At 40.7% G+C, this 25,112-nt stretch overlaps 1 protein-coding gene and 1 pseudogene across 5 annotated transcripts in view; one reads left to right on the forward strand and one right to left on the reverse strand.

The window, feature by feature from the left end:
- STIMATE (STIM activating enhancer) overlaps positions 1 to 25,112 on the forward strand; it is a 70,150-nt gene that overhangs the window by 7,180 nt on the left and 37,858 nt on the right. The gene's annotated exons all lie outside the window — the stretch shown is intronic.
- On the reverse strand, positions 8,627 to 10,055 carry LOC143657060 (small glutamine-rich tetratricopeptide repeat-containing protein beta pseudogene; annotated as a pseudogene).

Here is a 25,112-nt window from a genome sequence, read left to right on the forward strand (position 1 = left end):
GCATATGTATTTGTGTGTGTGCAGTATTTGCATTCGTGAGTCCCACTGAAGAGTGTTTCACAAGTGCTTGACTTATTTTCTAAATTAGGTTAAACATTTCCTTTTCTATGTTGTTTTCACTACATCTTTACTTTTAAATCTTTTTTCATAGACTTCATAGTAGTAAAAATAACTTGAACCTAGCCAGCACAGTGATTTTAACCCCCAAGTTAGCATATACCAAAATCATGTGACTTGTGGTTTCGTAGTGATCACCTTCCTTTACCCACTCCTTTTCCAGTGCTTTCACCAAGAGTCTCCTGTGGGCCCTGAGAGGACAGTGGGTGATAAGACTGCATCTAAGGAATCGGGTTTACCTTGCCCCTGGTTCTAGGCTGGTAGGGGTGGCTCCATCCACTACAGTCAGCGTCTTTCTTGCAGTGTGTTCTTTATTGAGGCTAAGCACTTGATAAACTTCACAGGAACCCTGTAAGGAAGGGGTTATTTTCATTTTATAAGCAAGGACAGTGAGCAAGTCTAGTGTCTTGTACAGGGTCTTCTGGTTAGTAGGTGGCAGAGCTGAAATGTAAACCAGGTCCCTCAGACCCCAATGCTGTGCTCTTAGCCACCCCCTCTATTCCTTCCTTCCTTTCCACCCCCTCCTCGTTTCACACAGGTACACTTTCTCACTGTTTCTGTATCTGTGGCTACTTTACCTCATTTGTCCATCTGAACAATTCTGATTTTCTTAATAATGCTTTTTTATATCCAAAATACTATATGGGGCTTTACACTATTATATGGACATTGAAAACATTAAAAATATAAATTTGAAATGTCTTGCTAAGCATTTCATGCTTGTATGAGTTACATCTTAGGTTTGCCTTTGCAGTCTGGGCCTTGGGGATGGGCTTCCTCAACTCGGGAGCATGGCAGTCCCATCCCAGGAGCAGTAGGGAAAGGAGTACTTGAGTCCATTTACTAACTGGAGAGGAAGGGATTCCAAGGCTCTAGGTGGTTTCATGTTATGTGTTGCTTTTCACAGAATTTGTTTCCTTGAGGTTATATGACTGTTAGGAGAATAGTTAATAACTCTTCAGAGTTATCTTTTTCATTTATGCACAAAAATAGTTGGTAAGTCTCTTCCGATTATTCCACTGCTGGGAAGTTATCCATATAGCCCAGCCAGAGTTTCTCACCCTCAGCACTACTGACATTTGGGCTAGTTAATACCTTGTTGTGGGCACCTGTTCTGTGCATTGTAGGCTGTTTAACAGCATCCCTGGCCTGTGCCCCATAGATGTCAGTAGTGCACCCCCACCCCCAGTTGTGATAAGCAGAGATGTCTCCAGACATTGCCAAATGTCCCCTAGGGGGTGTAATTGCCCCCATTTGAGAACTGCTGCATCTGTTAGTTGTGGATTACTCAGCAAACTCTCCTACTGGCTCTTCAGAACAGATTAGAGGGCCAGTATGTTGCCGCCAAAGTAGGAGATCAGTGGACTATTAGGATTTGTTAGATACCTGGGTGCCAAGCACAGTACTGGGTACTGCCCTGATGAATAAGAGCTGAGACCCAGCCAGTCCTCTGTCCCTGAGGACTCACAGCTGCAGCAGGCTACAGGCCTGCAGACAGATCATTGCACTGCAGCATGAAGAGGGCTGTAGAAGTTTGAACAGAACAGACTTGAGCAGAGGAGATGAGGGATTCTGTGTAGGGCTTTAGGGAGGCTCCTGGAGGAATCTCCATTTGAGCCCAACAATGAAGGTGAGGAAATCAGGTCACAGAGTGCTTGTCACCTGCCCAGGTCAAACAGCCAGTAAACGATAGAGCCGGGCAGTCAGGCTCTGGAGGCCTTGGTTTTAGGTAATGACACTAGGCAGCTCCTTACTGTTTACTGGCCTTTGTTGTATGACCACCACTTTCCACATGGGAGTAGAGAAAGGAGAGATGCTTTCATCCCTGGTCCTCTGTTTCGGCCTCAGTTCTGTGCAGCATCAGGGTGTAGTCATAGAGACTAATGGCAGGCTGGGTGGATACTAGAGCCACTGGAGCCCACTCTGTGGCATGGTCCCAGGACTTGCTGGGCCTGGGCTTTGCTAAAGAACATCTCTTAGGAGAACTCCAGTTCTCAGCACATTCTAGAAATCGTGTGTCTACTGCAGCAGAATTTTCAAATGCTGAAAGACTTCCCACATTTCCACTGTTTCATTTGATTTAGAGTGTGACCTCCTTGTTCTAGAGGGAGTTTTGTGCCAAAGACAGGTTCCACTTTTACCTGTTTGGGAGGCGAAAAGGCCAAGCAGATTAGATGTTGATTTTTTTCCAATATGTGTCTGAATAAATAACTGCAAATACAATTAATAGATTTTTTTTAAAAAGTCCTCAGGGAAACATCTAACAAGCGCGCTGTAGTCTAGCTGTGTAACTGGGTTTCTGGATCACTGCCTGCAGGCAGGACAGTATTTTGGGGGTAGTCACTTTTTTTTTTTTTTTTTTTAGAACTTTAACTTTTTTTGTTGTATAGTGTAACATATATACAAAGCAAAGAAATAAAAAAGCAATGGTTTTCAAAGCACTCTTCAACAAGTGGTTACAGGACAGATCCCAGAGTTTGTCATGGGCTGCCATATAATCCTCAGATTTTTCCTTCTAGCTGTTCCAGAATATAGGAAGCTAGTAGGCTTAAATAATTTTTTATCATCACAATCTACTTTTTTCCCTCTTTTTTTGTGAAAAATAACATATATACAAAAAAGCTATAAATTTCAAAGCACAACACCACAATTAGTTGTAGAACATATTTCAGATTTTGACATGGGTTACAATTTCACAATTTTAGGTTTTTACTTCTAGCTGCTCTAAAATACTGGAGACTAAAAGAGAGATCAATTTAATGATTCAGCATTCATATTCATTTGTTAAGTCCTATCTTCTCTGTATAACTCCACCATCACCTATGATCTTTCCATCCCTCTCTTTAGGGGTGTTTGGGCTATGGGAGTTCTAAATTTTTTATATTAGAAGGTCTGTCACTAAAATGGGGTAGGGAGATGGAACTATCTGATGTTCTGGAGAGGTTGGACTAGGTTTCAGGACTTATCTGGACCTGGGACCCATCTAGAGATTGTAGGTTTCTGGAAGGTTACTCCAGTGCATGGAACCCTTGTGGAATCTTATAAATTGCCCTAGGTGTTCTTTAGGATTGGCTGGAGTGGTCATGGTTGGGGATTGGCAGGTTATGCTAGGTAGCAAGGTCTACCTGAAGCTTGCATAAGAGCAACCCCCAGAGTGGCTTCTCGACTCTATTTGAACTCTCTCTGCCACTGATACTTTATTAATTTTACTTCTTTTCCCCCATTTGGTCAGGAAGGAATTGTTGATCCCACGGTGCCAGGTCTGGATTCATCCCTGGGAATCATCTCCCATGTTGCCGGGGAGAGTTTCACCCCTGAATGTCATGTCCCACGTAGGGGGGAGGGCAGTAATTTCACTTGCACAGTTGGGCTTAGAGAGACTGAGGCCACATCTGAGCAACAGCAGAGGTCCTCCAGAAGTAACTCTTAGGCATGCCTATAGGTAGTCTAAGCTCCTCCACTACCTACATAATCTTCACAAGAGTAAGCCTCATGATCGAGGGCACGGTGTAGGTGAATTGAGTGTCTCTAAAGTTTGACACAGTATCAGGGATTTCCCTAATGGTAAGATTTAATAGTTCTCTAGTGTTTCTCCCCTCCCTCAAGGGACATTGCCAGTACTTTGTGATTATCTACTTAATGTATCCTAGGATGTTTCCAGGCATTCCGATAATCTATACAGGATTAAAGGACCTCTTTCTTATTATGTGCTCCCTGTGTTTCAACTGTTCAAATAAGGCTAAACAGATAGGTTGAATTAGATTATGCACTACAGAAGCTTTCAGTTCCAAATCAAATAAACCTTTCTTCCATTGGTCTCAAAGAGTATGTGTGGTTCTAAAATATAGATATTATCTTCCTTACCCCTGTGTTCTGAATTACTTTAACCCTAACATGTTTGGTTCGTTCTTATCTCTATATATCAGATTATATATATAAAACAGCCTCTCAAAATTCAGAAATAATAATCTCCACTCTGAACTTAATGTGTCTGCTTTAAAATCTTACAATCTAGGCCCCTGGTTTCTTATAAGCATTTTCTAAAGGTGACAATTGTGTTTTTGTTTCTGGCTTATTTTGTCTCACTAGATGACCCACATGTTCATTCACATCGTTGCATGCCTCATGACTTTGTTCATTTTTGTAGCAGCACAACCTTCTTTCATAAGTATACACCATCGTTTGCCAATCTGTTTCTCCGTTTACCAATCTATGTCTCTGTCAGTGCATCCTTCAGCCACCTACATTCATCAGGCATAATGTAGAAAGTCCAAAGTCCACAGTCCATCAACATTCTCAATTTTAGATAATTTCACTGTTCCCAAGAGAAAGAACACCAAGAAAATCACCCTCACCAAATAGGAAATCTAAACCTCCTCTTAACTCTTGTCATTCCCCCCATTATTTACGTTTGTTGTTGCTTTGGTAGTGCTGATGCTTTCCTTTGAACAAAGCTCATAGCATGCAATAGCAGTTTTCCCCCTGTACCCTGGACTTACACACTCTTTATACAAGAATCGTATCTTTGAAGTAATTCTTGTTAGAACTAATTATTATTTCTAGTATGAATTAGTGGGACACATAGGTCTATACTTCCCCTTTCAATCTTGTTCATCTTCAATATGGTAATATTACTTCTAGACCCACTAGAGAATCTTCTTCACTCCTATATATTCCCTTACATTGGAATTCAACCTCATTAGATAATGATTCCCCCATCTCTAGCTTCTATGTATCTCTAAGTCCCCTGTATTCTGTATTATAAGCCTCTGATTATACCTTTATGATGGTTATAAAAGTGAAATCATACAGTATCTATTCTTTTGTGTCTGGCTAATTTCACTCAGCATTATGTCCTCAAGGCTCTACCATCTTGTCATGTGCTTTAGGACATTATTTTGTTGAACCACTCGTCTGTTCATGGGCATTTGGTTTGTTTCCATCTTTTGGCGATTGTGAATAATGCTGCTATGAACATCGGTGTGCGAATGTCTGTTTGTGTCATTGCTTTCAGCTCTTCTGGGTAGATACCAAGTACTGCTATTGCTGGGTTATAGGGCAACTCGATATTTAGTTTCCTAAGGTACCGCCAAACAGTCTTCCAAAGTGGCTTCACCATTATACATTTCCACTAGCAGTGCATAAGTGTCTCAGTTTTTCCACATCCTCTCCAACATTTATAGTTTCCTGTTTAATAGCAAACAGCTATTCTTATAGGTGTGAGGTGGTATCTCATTGTAGTCTTGATCAGCATTTCCCTTGTAGTCAATGAAAATGAGTATCTCTTCATGTGCTTTTGAACCATCTATATTTGCTCTTCAGAAAAATGCCTTTTCATTTCTTTAGCCCCTTTTATAATTGGGTTGTTTGTTCTTTTGTTGTTGAGTTGTATGATTTCTTTGTATACACAGGAAATGAAACCTTTGTCTGATATGTGATTTCCAAATATTTTCTTTTATTGAGTTGACTGTCTCTTCACCTTTTTTTTTTTTTTTGACTTTTCTTAAATTTATTGCCATAACAATTGGTCCACAATGAAAGCTCTGTTCAGAATTGGATTAATAATTCATGAAATGTCTGTGCAAAATAAAACTCAAGTAGTATAAAACTGAAGTCTTTCTTCCAAAATAATTAAGATTAATTAAAGGAGGAAACAAGACTGAAGCCACTGCTCTGGGCACTTGGATTGTTTTTCAAGGCTCTTCTCATGACTGAAATCTTCTGTTTCATCCTATTTCAAATTTAAAAAGTAAGATATAATGGTCACTTGAAATCTGCCATTAATTTTATTTAATTATAAAGTATTTTCTGTTTGAAAACAATAACCCAGACACATATTTTAAGTAAAGGTTAGATAATGCAATCTTAGAATCTGTTAAAACCATATTATAAAACTAGATAAACAATTTGGTACACTGAATGAAAATGTCATTTGCATAAACAGGACATGTTAAGTTTTACATAGCATCCTAAGTAGAATGTACACGAAATTTTACTGCTATACCCTCTTTTTCCTCTACTTAGATTGGGAGTGTAGTTTTCCAGACAAGCAAGAGTAGTATGGGGGGCATTTCATATAGTTTTAAGAGTTGCTAGCACAATCCAACCCACAGACCTGTCTCTTTAAATACTTTGTAATGCAATGATTTCAAAGTAATAAGGTACTTCTTGAAGACCAAAAGTGATCTAGATGGAATGGAAATCAAGATAGTTGACAGGTATCCTATATATTGAATTCGTCATCAGTGGCACATTAGCAAAGAAACTAAAAGGGTAAAATGAAAGAAATACACCATTCCCATTATTTCATATAAAAAGAATGGCTTCCTTAACTACAAATGTTAGCATATCAAGACATTATTTAAAGTATTTTTTCTTATAATGTCTTTGATTTTGGTGTCAGGGTGATACTGGCCAAATGTGTGGGGAGTGTTTCCTCCTCATTTATTTTCTGGAAGAGACTGCATAAAATTGACATATCTTACATTTTTGGTAGAATTCATCAGTGAAACCATTTCAGCCTGTATTTTCTGGAATGTTTTTAACTACATATTCAATTTCTTCAATAAACAGAGGTCTATTCATTATTTCTTAAGTGAACTTTGGTAGTTTCTACCTTAAAATTAATTCATCTGTTTCATCTAAGTTGTTAAACATATGACCTGCAGTTGGGATTTTCTCAATTACCATTTTGATATCTATGGTCTGTAGTGACACTCCTCCCTTTCATTGCTGACACTATTCATTTGTATTTTCTCTATTTTAGTCCATCTAACAAGAGGCTTATCAATTTTATTGATCTTAAAGTGTTTTTAATAAACTCAAGATAGTTATGCTAGAAACTAACTTATTCAACACTGGATAAGAGTGACTAATTTTTAAATAAGGATCAATTTTGCTTCTGGAATTTTTTTTTATCGCTGTCATCATTTGTATCTGATTAGTTAACATTTTATTCTGTATAACATTTGAACACAGAAGTGGATTTCATGGAAAATTAAGTTGTTTTAGTTGGAATATAAGAAATTTAATTTCAGAATGCCTAAAATTTCATTTCCTACCTACTCTGGCCAGAACCATATAGATCTTCAATGTAGCCTATGCCCAGAAACTTACTTTCAGGTCTAACTGATGAGAAAATATTCTAAAACTTAGTGTTTCTCTAAATTACAGTACTAGGACCTACACCAGAACTACCTGAATTATAGAACTACTCTTCTAATCTTACAAAGGAAAAGAAAGAAAAACTTGGTAATTTGGGAAAACCCTGATAATCAATATTACTAGTTTTTTTTTTTACATTACTTTCATTTTTCACTCACACTTGTGAAATCATGTCAGCCCCCACTTTACCAAATTTGTGATTAACACGCAAAAGAAAATCTAACCGGAATTAGAAGAGCCTCTTCCACACTGTAGTTAAAGACATGCCGTTAATACCCAATGCCACTATTCTCCACTAACTAATATAGCATGTAATTTATAATAAAATGTTTTAAGTCTACTATTATATTTAAGTTGCATCAAATTAAGGTTAAGCATAAGTGGCATGCGAAGCCAAACTATAGGAGCAGAAAATTACATGAACAAGCAACGTGATAAAAGCTTTCTGAAATCCACTGATTAATCCATTAATTGTTTTTTTCAAATGCTTATGGAAACATAATTTAATGACACTTAGAAAATCCTTAACTTAGGGTCAAGCCATTGGTTTATTTAAATATAGGTATAGCCTTGCCTGTATTTTGAGAATTCACATGGACATGCACCACCGATGAAATTGTGCCAATTAAACTGAATAGTTGTATGACTGACCTAACCAGAACACCATTAAGGATTTCTAAATGTATTTCATTATGTTCTTAGCACAACTGACCATGTTAATGTTATCAATATCAAACTGCACGCAAGATTACTTGAGAGCCAGGCAAAAAAATTGAGCATCGTACCTCACTCCCTCTACATTCACCTCATCTATTTTTCTTTTCAAAGCAAACTCCTTGCATCGATGATGCTTTCCACTAGCTCTTAAGATCCCCTGTCATGTATTAGAACAAGCAGCATTAAAGATGGTAATGGCACCTATGATACATATTCATTACTGATAGCACTATCAAAGCCAAACCTAAATAAAAATTTTCTTCTCAGAAAAAAACTTTCTGAAACATGCTGCTCAGTGGCAAGTATATTTCTTCTAGGCCAACATGGGAAATCTTTCCTTTTGCTTCTCTCCCGTCTCAAAACTGTTTACTTGAGGGAATTTGGAGCTTGAGAACACAACAATAAATAGCCCTACTATTCAATAAATATACTCTGTTAAATCTAATATACAAATATGATGATAAAGGTTTCAAAATGCAATCTTGTCCAATGCTATCTTGGCACTTGTAGTTAAGCCTACTGATCATCTGTTTCCAAAGGAGTCATATTATGTTCAAATCTGTTTGTAATAAACCTATTATCTAAATAGATTTATTCTTTAGGAATATACACAAGAGTTTTTCCTCCATTATTTTCAAAGATCAGCTATGGTGCTTTTTATGGCCATTATCTATGGGTAACACTTCAGAGCCAGAAACCATTTGCATTCTTAGCTAACGTCCCTGGTCAAGTCAGGAATGTTCTTCAGTGCTGCTGCTGAATGATCTGCTCCGGACATGATTTCTCAGTGGCTCTATAAGTTCAGGATTCTGTTGCTGTATCTGCTGAGCAAACTGCTGTCCTGCCTGGATGAGGCTGGACAGGTCAGTCAGGCCCCCAACTCCAGCAGCAGGTCCTCCAATGGCGTTTGTCATCATTCCTGACATCAGCTGTTGAACTTGAGGATTCTGCATTAAACTTGCAGCCATACTAATGAAGGCTGGATTATTTATCAAGCTGGCCATGTCAAAGCTCAATCCAGTTCCTGTCTGTAAAACAAGTATATAGGACTGGATACCTCTCTTAGCTTCTGTTCTGCTATTTTGAGATTTGATTTATAGGAATCATTTTCAGGGTCAAGCTCCAATGCCTTCTGATAGCTTGTAACCGCTTCTTCAAACTTATTCATTGCAGCAAGAGCCAACCCCATTCTCCCATAGGCTTTGCTGTACTTTGAATCAATTCCTATTGCTTTTTCACAATCTTTTATTGCATCTGTGTAGTTACCTAATTTACTCTGAGCAGCAGCCCTGTTGCAATAATAAACTGCATTACTTGGGTCCAATTCTATTGCCTGTGTATAGCATTCCACGGCAGCATTATAATTTTCTTCTTTCATGTGATTATTGCCTTCATCTTTTAATTGGTCAGCTTTTCCCACATCTTCAGCCACTGAGTTTGAGAGGGACACAATATCATTCTTACAGAGGGTATTTGTGAATATTTCTGTCAAAGGCTGTGCCACTGCTAGATGTGTATCTTCTGAGGTGATCTTAAAAACCGTCTCCAAGCACTGAATTGCAACTTCCAAGCTCTCTTGTTCATCTGAAGTATAAGCATCCATTTGACTTTGTTCCCTTAAGAAACGAATAACTGCATAAACTAGTTGCTTGATAGATGACATTTTAGAAATTTAAACACTTTTTCTCTCAAGGCAAAGCAGCCTAGGCCCCGGGCAGCCGGGGAAAAGCGAGAGGGGGAAGGAGACGTCCAACCCCTCGGCCTCCTCCTCCTCCCAGAGAACGCCGACCTTCCTTTCCCACCTCCGGCACCCAGGCCTCGCCGCGGTCCCGCCTGGGTTGGTGGCCGGTACGCGCCGCCGGCCTTCGGCTGGACGACGAAACACCTAGGGACCCTTCGCGGGCGGAAGCCCCTTACCAGGCCCGAGGCCGCGAGACGACCGCGAGGGGGCGGGCCGGTCCCCCCGCCCCTCGTCCTCGGGGCTGGAGCCTCCAGAGCCGCAGCGCAGACAGCTGCGCTAGAGCTTTCCGGCCCCGGCCGCCGCCGCCCCCTCAGCCCGCCCGGCACTGCGCGTGGCTCCCCGCGCCGGCGTCGCGCCAGAACCGCCCCCGGGGCGGGGCTCTCTTCACCTTTTTGACAGTCTTTTTTTTGGGGGGGGTGGGGGGGTGCATGGTCTGGAAACCAAACCTGGGTCTCCTACTTTGAAGGCGGGCATTCTAACTACTCAGCTACCCGTGCATCCTTAAACAAGTCTTTTGAGGTGCAGAAGCATTTGATTTTGAGGAGTTCCCATCTATTTTCTCTTTTGTTGCTTGTGCTTTGTGTGTAAAGTTTAGGAAGCTACCTCCTATTGCTAGGTCTTGAAGATGTTTCCCTACATTTTCTTCTAGAAGCTTATGGTGCTGTCTTATATTTAGGTGTTTGATCCACTTTGAATTAATTTTTGTGTCAGGTGTAAGATAGGGGTCCTCTTTCATTTTCTTGGCTGTTGATGTCCAGTTCTTCCATACCTAATTATTGAAAAGACTATTTTGTTCCAGTTCAGAGGATTTGGGGGCTTTGTCAAAAATTAGTTGACCATAGATTTGGTGGTCTATTTCTGCACTCTGTATTTGATTCCATTGGTAAATGCTTCTGTCTTTGTGCCAGTACAATGCTTTTTTGAACACTGTGGCTTCATAATAGGTTTTAAAGTCAGGGAGTGTTAATCCTCCCACTTCCTTCTTCTTTTTTAGGATGCTTTTAGCTATTCGGGTCTCCTTCCCTTCCAGATGAATTTGGTAGTTAGCTTTTCCAAATCTTCAAAGTAGGTTGTAGGAATTTTGATTGGTAGTGTGTTGAATCTGTAGATCAGTTTGGGGAGAATTGACATCTTAACTATATTTAGCTTTCCTATCCATGAGCAGGGAATGTCTTTCCACCTATGTAGATCTGCTTTGATTTTTTTAAGCAATGTTATGTAATTATCTGTGTACATCCCTAATTAAATTCATTCCTAAGTTCCTGACCTTTTAGTTGCTATTTTTTGAATGGAAGTTTTTCCTTAACTGACTCCTCAGCTAGTTCATTGCTTGTGTATAGAAATGTTAATGATTTTTGCACTTTAATTTTATATCCCGTCACCTTGCTGAATTTGTTTATTAGCTCAAGTAGCTTTGCTATAGATTTCTCTGGATCATCTAAGTATAGTATCATATCATCTACAAATAATGAGAGTTTTACTTCTTCCTTTCCAATTTGGATGCCTTCTATTTCTTTGTCCTGCCTGATTGCTCTAGCTAGAACTTCTATCACAATGTTGAATAACAGTGGTGACAGTGGGCATCCTTGTCTTGTACCTGATCTTAGGGAAAGGCTTTCAGTCTCTCTCCGTTAAGTACGATGCTGGCTATCAGTTTTTCATATATTCCCTTTGTCATATTGAGGTAGTTACCTTTGATTCCTATCTTTTGGAGTGTTTTATCAGAAAAGGATCATTCAGCATGATCTTTTTTTTTTTTAACATTTGCATCTCTCCAGCAAAATAAAGATAAAAGAAAAAACCCATACATGCCATACCCCTTTCCAATGCCTTTCATTGACCACTAGTATTTCAATCTACTCAATTTATTTTAACCTTTGTTCCCCCTAATATTTGTTTATTTCTTATCCATATTTTTTTTTACTCATCTGGTCATTCTGTAGGAGTGGACATATGGAGCATCAGACAGAAGGTTTTCACACTCACACAAAAACTCAAAAAATTTAGCATTAGTACAATGTTATCAGTCCACAGCCCATATTCAGATTTCATCAGTTGCCTAAATATTGTCTTTCAATAGCTATTTTTTTCCTGATCCAGGGTCACACTTTGCCTTTAGTTGCCACATTTCTTTAATCTTCTTTAGTCTTTCTCTGCTTTGACATTTTTGAGGAGTACAGGCCCAGGTTGGGTGTGATGTTTTCTTGTGGATACATCAGGTTATGTGTATTTGGCAAGGATGCTTCAGCCAGTTTTTGATCTGGTAATAATCTGATGACAATACTAAGTCACATCTGTAGAATGCTCATTACATGCCAGGCCCTGTAAGCACTTTATCTATATTCTCATTTGTTCCTTACATTAGCCCTATGAGGTGGGTACTAATATCCTATTTTATACCTGGGGATACTGAGGCACAGAGAGATTGTGGAAGCCACTGAATAGCAAAACTGGAATTCAAAGCTGGTGAATCTCATTCCAGTGCTGGGCTTTCCACTGCTGTGCCGCAGCGCCTTCCTGCTGTATCCGTTGTACAGCTGCAGGACGTGAAACAGGGACTCTGCTTCTCTAACAGTCACCCTCCTCTCTCCGCTGTGTGTGGAGTTGTTCACCACTTGGTCCCCACTATTCCTGATCTGGTCGGCTTTTCGCTGAAAACATCTCTGCGGTCTCCTTTCCAAGCATGATGGAGCAGAAAAAAGCAAAAGGAGTGCAGTGAGGCTTGTCACTGAAGCGAGAGGAGTATTTCCTACAGGGATAAATTTAACTGTTGAGCCTGTGCAATAGTGAATGAAGAGGCTTTTGCCCCTGAAGGAGTAACTGGTATGGAACTTGCCTCAAACAATCAGGAAACATGACAAAATATCCAAAACATCTGTCTTCAGATATTGGATTACAGACAGTTTAGGATAGTGAGCTGGAGAAAAAGGAATAATGAGGTGAGCCCTGTGAATTTCCCCTCAACTTTCTGCCTGGGGGCAATTCCCAGACTCAGAACAGTGAGGAGGAACCCCAGCAGAGCCCCGCAGGCTTGTTAGGTTGAGAAGACAGAGGAGTTTGGGGAAGCCTAAGCAGTCAGAGTTTTCGGGGCAGTGTGGAGAAAAGAGAGCGCTTCAGAGGAAAAGCTCTTGCTAGATAGCTGTTTTGGGGTCTCCTCAAGTCTTTGGCTGAACACTGATCTGTGCATGTATAAGGTGAAACTTTTGAGTCAAAACTAAGTACAGCTGCAGGGAGGCCATAAAGTGGGAGATATTTGATTTATTTCTTGCCAATGTGGAACTACCTTGTTGAATACCTGGGGCATTCAGTAGACACCCCAAAAGAGTCACATTTTTATAGTAGAACTTATCTAACTCCAGAGAAAAGGGTACTTAGTTTAAAAGCAAGCTTTTGATACCATACACAAAAGTTAACTAGAAATGGATTTCAGAGCTAAATCTAGAAGTGAAAACTGTAACGCTTCTAGAAGGAAATATAGGGGCAAATCTTTCTGACCTTAGGATAGGCAAAGATTTCTTAGAACACAAAAGCTTGAGCCAGAGGAAAAAAATAAGATAAAATGGATTTCATCCAAATTAAGAACTCCTGCTCTTCAAAACATCTTTAAGAAAATGGGGGCGGGCCGCGGTGGCTCAGCGGGCAAGAGTGCTTGCCTGCCATGCCGGAGGACCCCGGTTCGATTCCCGGCCCCAGCCCATGTAAAAAACAAACAAACATACAAAAAATAATAAAATAAACAAAATACTTTAAAAAAAAAAAAAAAAAAAAAAGAAAATGGAAAGGCAAGCCATAGACTGGAAGAAAATATTTATAGTGTGAATATCTGACAAAGTGCGTATACCCATAATATGTAAAGAATTCTTACTAGTCAGTAAAAAGATAACCCAATTTAAAAATTGGCAAGGGATCTGAATAGACATTTCCCCAAAGAAGAGAGACAAAAAGCCAATAAGCACATGAAAACATGCTCAATATTGTTAGTCATGAAGGAAATGCAAATTAAAATGATAATGAGATACGCATAGGAATGCAGGAGTTAAGACTGGCAGGATATGGACCACTTGGAATTCTCACACATTGCTGGTGGGGATGTAAAATGGTACAACCACTCTGGAAAACTGAAAGTGTAAGACACTTTATAAGACATAAAGAAAAACAGACAAACCATACAACACAGCAGTTTTGCCCAGAGATATTTACCTAAGAGGAAAAAAAACATGGCCACAAAAAGACTTGTACAGAAATATTCATAGCACTTTGCTATTCATAATTGCCCCAGGCAAGGAAAAATCCAGATGTTCATCAACACATGAATGAATAAACAAATTGTGTTTTATCCATACAATGGAATACATGTCAGCAAGAAAAAGGAATGATTATGTGCAACAACTTGGTTGATCTAAAAAATATCTCCTGAGTGAAAGAAGCCAGGTATAAAAGAGTATGTACTGTTTTAACTCCATTTAAATGAAATTCAAGAAAAGGGAATTCTAATCTGTGGTGACAAAAAGCAGATTAGTGGTTGCCTTGGGCTGAGTGTGGCAAGGGTCGGACCACCTGCAAAGGGACATGAGAAGACTTTTTGGGGTGATGGAAATTTCAGTATCTACCTAAATCAATTATCTGTGTTAATTGTAGTAAGGGTTGTATCAGTGTGTACAGTGTACATATTTCCCAAAATTCATTGAACCATGTGCTTCATTTGGGTGCATTTTGCGTATGTAAATTATAACTCAAAATTGATTTACAAGAAAAGGGGGCCTCCAAATGATTAAGCTGCTCTACAGACTTAACTGCTTGTCTGAACAGACTTCAATACTCATTAAATGGAGCAAACAAAATCTAAACACTTAACAGTGTAACAAACAAAATGTTTCACATCCAATCAAAAATTGCTACCTATGCACAGAAGCCTATCAATATAAATAGATCCAGAAATTACAGGGATGATGAAATTGGCAAGAAAAAAAAAAAGGACCTTAAAACAGCTATGATAAATATGCTGAAGGTTTTAAAGTAAAATAGAATCATAATGAATAACAAAATGGAAGATATAAAAATGAACCAAATGGGGGGAGGAGGTGCAAGGGTAGTCCAGTGTTAGAATCCTCACCTGCCATTCGGAAGACCCAGGTTCAATTCTGGGCCCATGCACTCCCCCAATCCCCCCGACAAAAAAAAATAAATCAACAAATGGTACTACAATAATGGGATACTCACATGGTAAAAGAATGAAATGTGACCCCCAGCATACAACATACACAAAAAAGGGAACCAAATGGAACTTTTAGAGCTGAAAATACAATTTCTGGAAAATTGACTGAATGAACTTACAAAATTATACCCTACTGATGAATGTATCACTGAACTTAAAAGATAGCAACAGAATCTATACAAATTGAAGCACAGAGAGGGGAAAAAAAAGACTTAGAACAATGAAAAGCCTCAGTGACCCATGGGACAATATCAAAAGATCTAGTATATAATTGGACTTCCAGAAGGAGAGCAGGGAGAAGAAAGGGCAGAAAAAAATATTTGACAAAATAATGGCTGCCTATTTGCCAAATTTCATGAAAACTATAAACCCTAGATACAAGAAGCTTAATGAACCCCCAAACAATATAAGCACAGAGAAAATCATACGAAACCACATAATAATCAAACTGCTGTAAAAGTGATGAAAGGAAAATTTTTAAGAAAAAGGACAAAAGACTAATAATATACTGGTAAATAAGCATAAGAGCTAACACAGACTTTCCTTCAGAAAATATCCAGGCCAGAAGACAATGGCATAACATCTTTAAAGTGCTGAAAGGAAAAAACAAACAAACCTGTTGACCTAAAATTCAATTGCCAGTGGAAAATATCTTTTGTAAATGAAAGTCAAAATATGGGCAAAGGGATTTTGGTCCTTCCTCACCCAAAGCAGGTGACTCTGGTCTTTATATATTGCCATTCAAATCCAGCTCTTGGACCCCTTTATAAATTATGACATCTTTAGTTACAGCTTCAAGAGTTAAGTCTGACAGTAGCAAATCATGTAAGTTTAAGTTGCTTTCCTAAATTTAAAAACAACCTCCACCACAATAGCAAAGAACAGTTCAGCAGTATGGATTGGGGCTCCTCCTTCTTGATGCTCTTCTATCCTTTGGACCCGAGCCACCCTTGTCAGCAGTGTCCTCACTGCAGTGATGGCACAATCCAATAGTCTCCCAGGGCCCTCACTGAAGGAAAGTTTGAGGACTCAAAACAAGTAGATTAGCAAAATGAACACCTGGGAGTTAAGGAATACTAGTTTGACTCAGCCCCACCTTTCTTAGGACTGTCTGGTGCTCCCAATTCTAAGAGTCTTGGTTAATTTCTATTGTATTTCCCCCGTGCTGGTGTACACGTTCCTCATTTATCACTTACTGCCTCTCACCCAGTCCATCTGTTCTTCCTAAGCAGAGAAGAGGTGAAAATCGCTGTGAGAGAAACCCAAACAGACCTGATTCATCAGACCACTCTGGATGGATTCCCAGTACCTGCAAAAGAGGGCTACAAATATTGTAGTCCATAAGTGGCTGATGATTTCTTCACTTAAGGTCCTAAGCCCCCCTTGGAGTAAGGTTGCCATCATGAAGTTAAAGCTTCCTTAGCTGCTCTCTCCTTCCCTGTTCACTGCCACCCTGATTCCCAGGATTTGTGACTGAGGGAATGAACTCTGTCTTGTCTTTTGCTCAGATGCTGATTATTACACAACTTGTATGGTCTGAAAAGAGAAGACTGGGAACTCACTGGCTGAGGAACTAAGAAAACGTTCTTAAGAGTCGTTTTCTTTGTAGGAAGATTTTTGATGACTGATCGAATCTCTTTACTTGTGATTGGTTTGTTGAGATCTATTTCTTCCTGAGTCAGTGTAGCTTGTTTATGTGTTTCCAGGAATCTGTCCGTTTCATCTGAGTTGTCTAGTTTGTTGGCATATAGTTGTTCATAGTATCCTCTCATGATCTTTTATTTCTTCAGGGTTTGTGGTAATGCACCTGTTCTCATTTCTGATTTTGTTTATTTGCATCCTCTTTTTTACTTTGTCAGTCTTGCTAGTGGCCCATCAATTTTATTGATTTTCTCAGAGAACCAACTTTTGTTTTTATTGATTCTTTCTATTGTTCTTTCATTTATCTTTATTGATTCTATTGTTCCATTCATTTAACTCTGTTTTAATCTTTATTTCTCTTCTTCTATTTGCTTTGGGGTTAGTTTACTGTTCTTTCTCAAGTTCCTCCAGGTCAGCAGTTAAGTTTTCGATTTTTTGCTCTTTCTTGTTTTTTAATATAGGCATTTAGGGCAGTAAATTTCCCTCTCAGCACAGCCTTTGCCACATCCCATAAGTTCTAATAGGTTGTATTTTCATTTTCATTCATCTCCAGATAGCTACTGATTTCTCTACAATTTCTTCTTTGGCCCATTGGTTGTTTAAGAGTGTGTTATTTAATCTCCATTTATTTGTGAGAGTTCTTGTTCTTTGGTGGTTATTAATAATCCAGCTACATTCCACTGTGATCAGAGAAAGTGCTTTGAATAATTCTAGTGTTTTTAAATTTATAAAGACCTGTTTTGTGCCCCAGCATATGATCTATTGAGCACTAGAGAAGAATGTCTATCCTGGTGTCTTGGGGTATAATGACCTATTTTTGTCTGTTAGGTCTAGTTCATTTATCAGGTTGTTTAATGCTCTGTTTTCTTGTTACTCTTCTGTCTGGTTCTATCTACAAAGGAGAGTGGTGAATTGAAGTCTTCTACCTACCATGATTGTTGAAACATCTGTTGCTCCCTTCAGTTTTGCCAATATCTGTCTCAGGTACTTCGGAGCAATTTGATTGAGAGCATAAACATTTATGATTGTCATTTCTTCTGGGTGAATTGTTCCTTTTATTAATCTATAGTGTTCTTCTTTGTGTGTTATGATGTCTTTACATTTAAAGTCTATTTTGTCTGATGTTAGTATAGTTATTCCTGCTTTCTTTTGGTTACAACTTGTGTGGAACATCTTTTTCCATCCTTTCACTTTCCATCTATTTGTGTCTAAGATGAGTTTCTTGTAAGCAGCATATATCTGGATTATGTTTCTTAATCCATTCTGCCAATCTGTATCTTTTAGTTGGGAAATTTAGGCCATTAACATTCAGAGTTATTACTGAAAAGGTATTTCTTGAACACACCACTGTATCTTTTGGATTTTATTTGTCAGATCTAAATATTCTTCTTCTTTTTATTCTTTGAGTTACCCTTACTAGTACTCTTCACTTCTGTGTCATCCTCCAGACCTCTCTCTCCTGTCTTTTTTTTTTTTTCAACTGGCAGAACTCCCTTTAGTATTTCTTCTAGGGCCATCTCTTGTTGACAGATTCTTTCAGGATTTGTTTGTCTGTGGAAATTTTAATCTCTATCTCAGTTTTATTTTATTTTAGTTATTTTTTCTCCCTCAGTTTTGAAGGATAATTTAGCTGGGTACAGAATTCTTGGCTGGAAGTCTTTCTCTTTCAGGATCTTAAATATATCATACCACTGCCTTCTCACCTCCATGGTTCCAGTTGAGTTGTCTGAACTCAGTCTTAGGTGGTCTCCCTTGAATGTAATAGATTGTTTTTCTCTTGCTTCTTTCAGGATTTTCTGATTCTCTTCAACATTTGACAGAGTGATTAGTATGTGTGTTAGGGAAGGCCTGTTTAGATTTATTCTATTTCAAGTTTGTTGAGTTTCTTGACTTGGATACTTATATCCTTATTGGGAAGTTTTCCCCCATCATGTCATTAACTAATCTTCCTAACCCTTTACTCTTCTCTTCTCCTCCTGGAACTCCAGTGATTCTTTTATTTGTATGTATGTTTTATTTGTATGTTTGTCCATCATTTCCCTGAGATCCAAGTCAAATTTTTCCATACTTTTTGCCATTTTTTGTTTTGAGTGTTCAAAATCAGTTGTCCTGTCCTGTAGTTTGCTTATTCTTTCTTCTGCCTCTTCAAATCTGCTGTTATGTGTCTCTAGTGTGTTTTTATTTGGTCTACAGCATCTTTAATCTCTGTGATATCTGCTATTTTTATATTTATTCTTTCAAATTCCTCTTTATGTTCTTCTCGTGTCTTCTCCATCCCCTTTATGTCATTAGCCTCCCCATTTATTTTATGTAGTAAAATTATGTGTACATCTTTGATTAGTTCCAATGTCTGTGTCTCCTCTGATATTTTAATTTGGTCGTTAGGTTGGGCTATGTCTGTCTGCATTGTGATATGTTTAATCATCTTCTGCTGTCTTCGCCACATGTAAGTATCTTGATTGGTTTACTTTGAAATTGATTTCCTTCAGTAGTCTTGTATTTGTGGGATGGATGTAGAGCAGGATACAGGGCATTTGGTGGGGCACAACAGTGAGGTGATGCGTTGCAATGCAGGTATAGGTGCAGATTGGGGGTGCTATGCTGGTGCCTGTGAGTGTAGACACCCAGAGGTGGGGAGGATGTAGCTACACAGGTGCACAGGTCTTGGGGGTGGGGCCCTGGTGTGCTTTGATCTAGGGCACAGGGCCCTTAGTGTGCATGCACAGAACTTAGGGCAGCTGGTCAGCGTTGAGCCTGTGCAGGCTGGGGGTGGATGTGGCCCAGTTGCGTGGGTCAGTGCTTGCCCAGAGCTGGGGTCATGACTGGGGCCTTGTGCATGTGCAGATCTGGGAAGACTGTAAACTAATGTACACATGCACAGAGCTCAGGGGGAGGCTGGGTGTGTTGCACACCTGTATGAGCCAGGGCAGGTATTGCCTGGATATGAAGGGAAGCAGCCGCAGCTTTTATGCGCCGGTGACTGCCTGCAGGGGTCAGGGAAGGGGAGATAGGGCTTGGGAGGGGCAAGACTGAACTTTTGCAGAAGAGATGGGTTGGACTGGGGTAAGCTTGCACACATTTGGGGTGGGAGGGGTGGGGTGTGTATGCAGGTGGGGCTGGTAGGGCAGGGGCACTTGGAGCATGCTGGGGTGGTTGGGTGATGGGGTTCAAGTGCCTGGGATGTGGAGTGGGTTGCAGGTCTCAGGGCTGCACCGGTGAGGGTAGCTTGTCCAAGGAACGTGGCTTGGCTTACTTCCTAGTCCCCATCTCCCTGTCCGTACACTACTGTGGGCTCCAGGCTTCCACATTAGGCTGTTTGTACCAGCCAAACAGTCTCTGGTTCTCTGCTTCTCAGTTCCTTAGCTTTTGCAACCAGGGCCTCCCTGTGTGGGCAGAAGACTCTCCCAGGTCACTTATACCCTGGAATTGCAATCTCAGTCACCCTCCCATCCCTTCTCTAGCTGTTCCTTGAAGCAGGGGTGAACTTGACCTATCCTATTCTGCCATCTTCCCTGAACCCCTTTTAAAGTTACTTTATAGTTTTGGTTTTCCAGGAGAAGAGCTGGTCTTCAATTGATTGTTCTGCTCAACATGCTTATTAGTTCACTTCCATCAATAAAAATGGAAGGTGAAGTCCTGATGTATTCCCAGAGACAGTTTTTTGCTTGGATAAATGAGTAGTATCTTCACAAAACCATAGGACACTATTGCAGCTTCCTTTCTCTGAAGGCTGTTTGTTGGCCGTGCTATTGGCTTTCGCACAGCCTCCCTCAAAGGATACCAGCTCCCCTTGGCTTTCATCTGTTTTGAGTGTTAGATGTGGCCTTCTGAAACATGGGGAAACTGATCCTCTAAACCAGACTTTTTCTTGACCTCTTTATGTAGCTTTGTAACAAGTTAGTTTCTCTTGGTTTTAGGTGAGTACCCTTGGAAAAATAGTGGAATTGTTTCTTTCCCATGTAAACAAGTATACAAATGCATCGGGAGGCTCTCAGGACAACCAGGCAGGCAAGGGCTTGTCATCCCAAGGGCAGCTTCTCAGGCCATGTAGTGGAGGTGGTATAGCTGGTGGTCAGGTACTTGGGCTCTGGTGTCCAAACACCTGACTTTGAGCCCTGGCCTTCATGACTGCTGTGCTACATTTTGATTATTTTTCCAGTGCTATGTGAATAGCTCTGTGACCTCATCCCAGATGACTTCATCCCTCTGAGATTGCTTCTTGTCCTCTAACTAAGGGGGCTGATGTTACCTGTCTTATTGGGTTTTGTGAGAATTAAACAAGATAATGTGTTTAAAGCATAGGGCCTGGTATACAGTACATTCCGAGTAAATATTAGCTTGCTGAGGTCCACCTTGGCTGATGGGCTTCCCAGCACACTCCTGGGGAGGAGAACAGTTCACACCGTTGTCATCAGCCATCAGAAATAGAAAACCACAGATAACTCAATCCAAGGCTCCATGTGTAGGGAAGGAACCGGCAGGATTGAATGGCTGGCCTGAGGCCTTCCAGCAGTTTGGAAACTGATGCAGGATTAGAACCCAGTGTCCTGCCTCCTAGGCTTCTGCTCTTTTCCCCCCTCCACCACCTGTTCTTGCTTCTTTTCGTTTACTTGTTCTCATTGGTTTTTCCAGGAATTTGTTCTAGACTATGGTATGAGAAAGGAAAATCTTTCTGCCTGTGAAATCAAGTTCCCTCATTTTGTTCTGACTTAGCCATGACAGCCCAAGAACAGCCCATGAATGGCCTGGCACAGCAGGTGATGGCGACAATGGAGGGCTGTTGCACATTCTTGGCAAACATCAGGCTTTCCTCTTCCCTGTTTCCAGCTGCAGGACCTGTTCTGCCAGAGAGGTAGGCACAGGATTTCTCATGAGACTGAGCTGTGCTAAGAGTGGCAGAGCTTGTCAGAGGAGGCCTATTGTTGCCTTAGCCAGTATGGCCTCTTCCCTGTACCAGTGGGTTTGGACAGCCAAGTATTCACATTAAGAATTGAATTGACTTCTTACTGCAAGACTTGAAATTTTGGAGCATGCATATGTTATAGTTGCTATCCCCCTTCAGTGTAGAATAACAATCTTGAGTTATTTTTGTATCTATGTTTAAATTTTCTAAGCTCATTCTCTTTTAGGGCCTATTCTTGACTTTTGATAATGCTATCTGGCAAGAGGCCAAGCTCAGTCAGTCCCAGTATTAGGTTCTGGTCCTGACTGTACTACTTGCCACATATGGGATTTTGTCAAGTTTCTGAACTACTCTGAGCATCAGTTTCTTCACCTGAAAATTAGGATAACACTATCTGTCTCCTAGGGTTGGTGTGGGGAATGACTGAGTTGATTTATCTTGAGTGCACAGAGCCATCAGTATTACTTATGGTAATACCTTATCTGATGAGGCTTTCTGAGAAGACCTCATGGGTGCTCAGTTGAATAGGTAATGCATATTGGCTTTGGGTGGTAGGGATGAGGCTGTTTGTCTTCAGAGGTGAAGCGGGGTGCTTTCAGGGGTATCACATGTAAGCCTGCTCTCACACTGCAACCCAAAGTGAGCCAGCTACTCACAGGAACATATCACTAACTGTTCACAAGGGCTGCTGATGAGGGAGATATGTGACTAGGTGGTACCTTCACCACTGCAAGGGAATGACCAATTTGTAATCTACAGGTGGTAAGCACAATCATCTTTATGTAGGAAACTCAGTACATTTCGGTTTTTCTCCTGCTGAGACTCTTGGAATTGTGTGACCCAGTTAAGTGAGTTGGCACCCTTTGGCATCTGTGTTTAACTCTTGGTGGTGGAAGTACAGCCATATCTTCACACTTTTCTTCCAGGTTCAGAGAGTGAAAACATTGTCACAAGGGCCCCTCCCTGTATTCATTGTGGGTTCTGATGACCCTAAGCACCTGAAATCTTCTTGGAGCCCTGAGTCACAGGGATGAAAACACAGCCTGGGATTTGAATTCATTGCTGTGTAGTGGGTTAGTGTGTGTCTCCTCTGGTCCCAGGATGCAGGGAGCCAAGGTTCTGTGCTGCCTGAGTTGAGGATCAGCTACTGTGGTGGCATTGGCTAGGGGCTGTTAATGTTAGTTCAGACCAGGCACTGGGGCAGTGCTTTTTTTTCTCACCATCTATGAGATTACAACGAATATTAATTCTTTTAATAAAGCCTTTTTATAGTCAAAGTCCTCTTACCTAACACAATCAGTATTGATTGTTAGCTAGGTAATTTTTAAATGGCAGTGAAACCAGGGAATCCTAAAAATACAAATATATACAATTACAATTCATTTTAACCTTTTCATGTTAGCATCAGGTGTAAGGGAAGCCCACAGCCTCATTGACAGAAGCACACTGGGACATTTTGTCCACCAGGGATGACATACCCTCCTTGATGTGGACTGCAGTGTGCTATAGCCATGTTTTCCATCTCTGCTGCAGTCTTGTCTGCTGAGACTTTGCTCATCAGAAGAAAGTGTTCTAAATGAGTTGAGTTTAAGAAAGGCAATTAATTACATAGTGTACAAAATTATAAACTAGTCAGTTTTTAATTATTGTTTTTAGCAGTAGAACATTTTTTCCCCTAATAATCCTTTTTAGAACTTTATTTTTTTCTTACTTCAAAAGTGATACATCCTCATTGTAAGGAACTCAAATGTTATGGAAATACATAACATAAAGAGTTTAATTACATCCTCTGGAGAGCTAACTATGGCTAACAGGTTATTGTGTATGACTCCAGATTTCTGCACATATTTATCATTTTTTTAAACAAAAATAAATTCATACTACACATTGCTATTTTGGTGACTTCCTTTTTTTCCTCGATTGAACATGGGCATTTTTCCATTTCAGTACAGATAGATCTGCCTTACTTTTTTAAAAAAAAGCAACTTTATTGAGTTATAATTTGCATGCCCTTAAATTCACCCATTGCAAGTGTACAGACTTTTACCTCACTTATTAATGGTTGAATTTCATAGTATGATCATTTGTATCTAACCCTTCCACTACTGGTGGATATTTAGGTTGTTTTTAAATTTTCCACCATTATAGACAGTGCTGCAGTGAGCACTACATAGACTTTTGTACATTTTGAGTATAATTATAGAAGAAAATCCTAGAAACAGAGCTTCTAGATCACATTGTATGAATATTTAAAATATTTGCCAGAATCCCTGCTTCAACTTTTCAGGCGATCTGTGTATTGTTATATAGAAAATTCACACATATCCATCCACTATGAGATTAGGCAAAATTCCTAAACTTGCTTAGCCAGGGTTAGAATTGTAGCTGTAACACCGAGGAATTGCAGATATAGCATATCTCTGAGTTCCCCAGACCTAGGGAATCCCTAGCTGCCCAGGAACACTGGCTTGCAGGATGGGGTCCTTCCAGGACCTGCACTCAGGTCTTCCTTGGATACTCAGGAAGAATTTACACTAGAAATCAAACCTTCAGTAGGAAGTAGTTACAGGCCTCCAGCTCCTCTGCTTCTTGAGTCAGATTCTGCATTCTGGGGACCTCATTCCCCCATTGCTACCTAACCTCGCAGGTAAAGAGGATCTGATGTCCCGGACCCTGGGAGTAGCATTGCTAACATCTCTCCATCCAGCGTCCCTGGGTCCCAGAAGGCTTGGTGCACAAACTCAGTGCCCCCTTTTATCTCAGTGGACCACAAATCACTTCCCCACATTTACCAAGTGGTTGTATAATTTACGTTTCTACCAGCAGTTTAAGGGTACCTGTGTCCTGGGAGAAGATGGCGGCTTAGTAAGACACGCGGATCTTAGTTTCTTCTCCAGGACAGCTACTAGGGGAGTAGAAACGATACAGAAAAGCTCCCAAAGCCACAACAGAGATAAAAAAAGACAGCGTACCCCATCCTGGAACGGCTGGCTGGCTGAGAGAAGCCGCTAAGGTGAGATCGCCGAGGGGCGCGGGCTTCACCGGGCAGGGCGGCAAGCGGCCGGAGTCACTCCCTTCCCCCTTCCCGGGCCGGCTGGGAGAATTGAAGAGGCGGTCCCCTGAAACCGCGGCGGCTGGCGCCCACACCATGCGCGGCCCCCCGGACCAACTGAGAGAATTGGATCGGAAATCCCCAGGCCGCGGAGAACGGTGACGGGTGGGGGAGGCCCCTTCCAAGCCCATGACTCCCCGGGAACGTGCACTCTCCCGGGCGGGCCGCTGCCGCTGGCGCCCTCCCACCACGCTTGTCGCCCCGGGCCGACTAGGAAATTCGGACGGGCGCTTTCCCGGGCTGCGGCAGCCAGCGACCCTCCCCGCGTTCGGACCCCGGGCCGGCTCACACTCTTCCAAGCCACTTCGGCTAGTGAACCTCCTGGACGACGAGAGTTTTCCAAAGTTAAAGATCCCACAGCACCTTTTACTGGTGGGACCCACAGACAAACATGTGCCACGAGCGCCACCTACTGGGCAGGATAAGAAAAACAGAACCCAGAGATTTCACAGAAAAATCTTCCAAACTTTTGGGTCCAATACCCAGGGAAATCTGTCTAAAT

This window comes from Tamandua tetradactyla, chromosome 15 (genome assembly GCF_023851605.1).
Source record: "Tamandua tetradactyla isolate mTamTet1 chromosome 15, mTamTet1.pri, whole genome shotgun sequence".
NCBI lineage: Eukaryota > Metazoa > Chordata > Mammalia > Pilosa > Myrmecophagidae > Tamandua > Tamandua tetradactyla.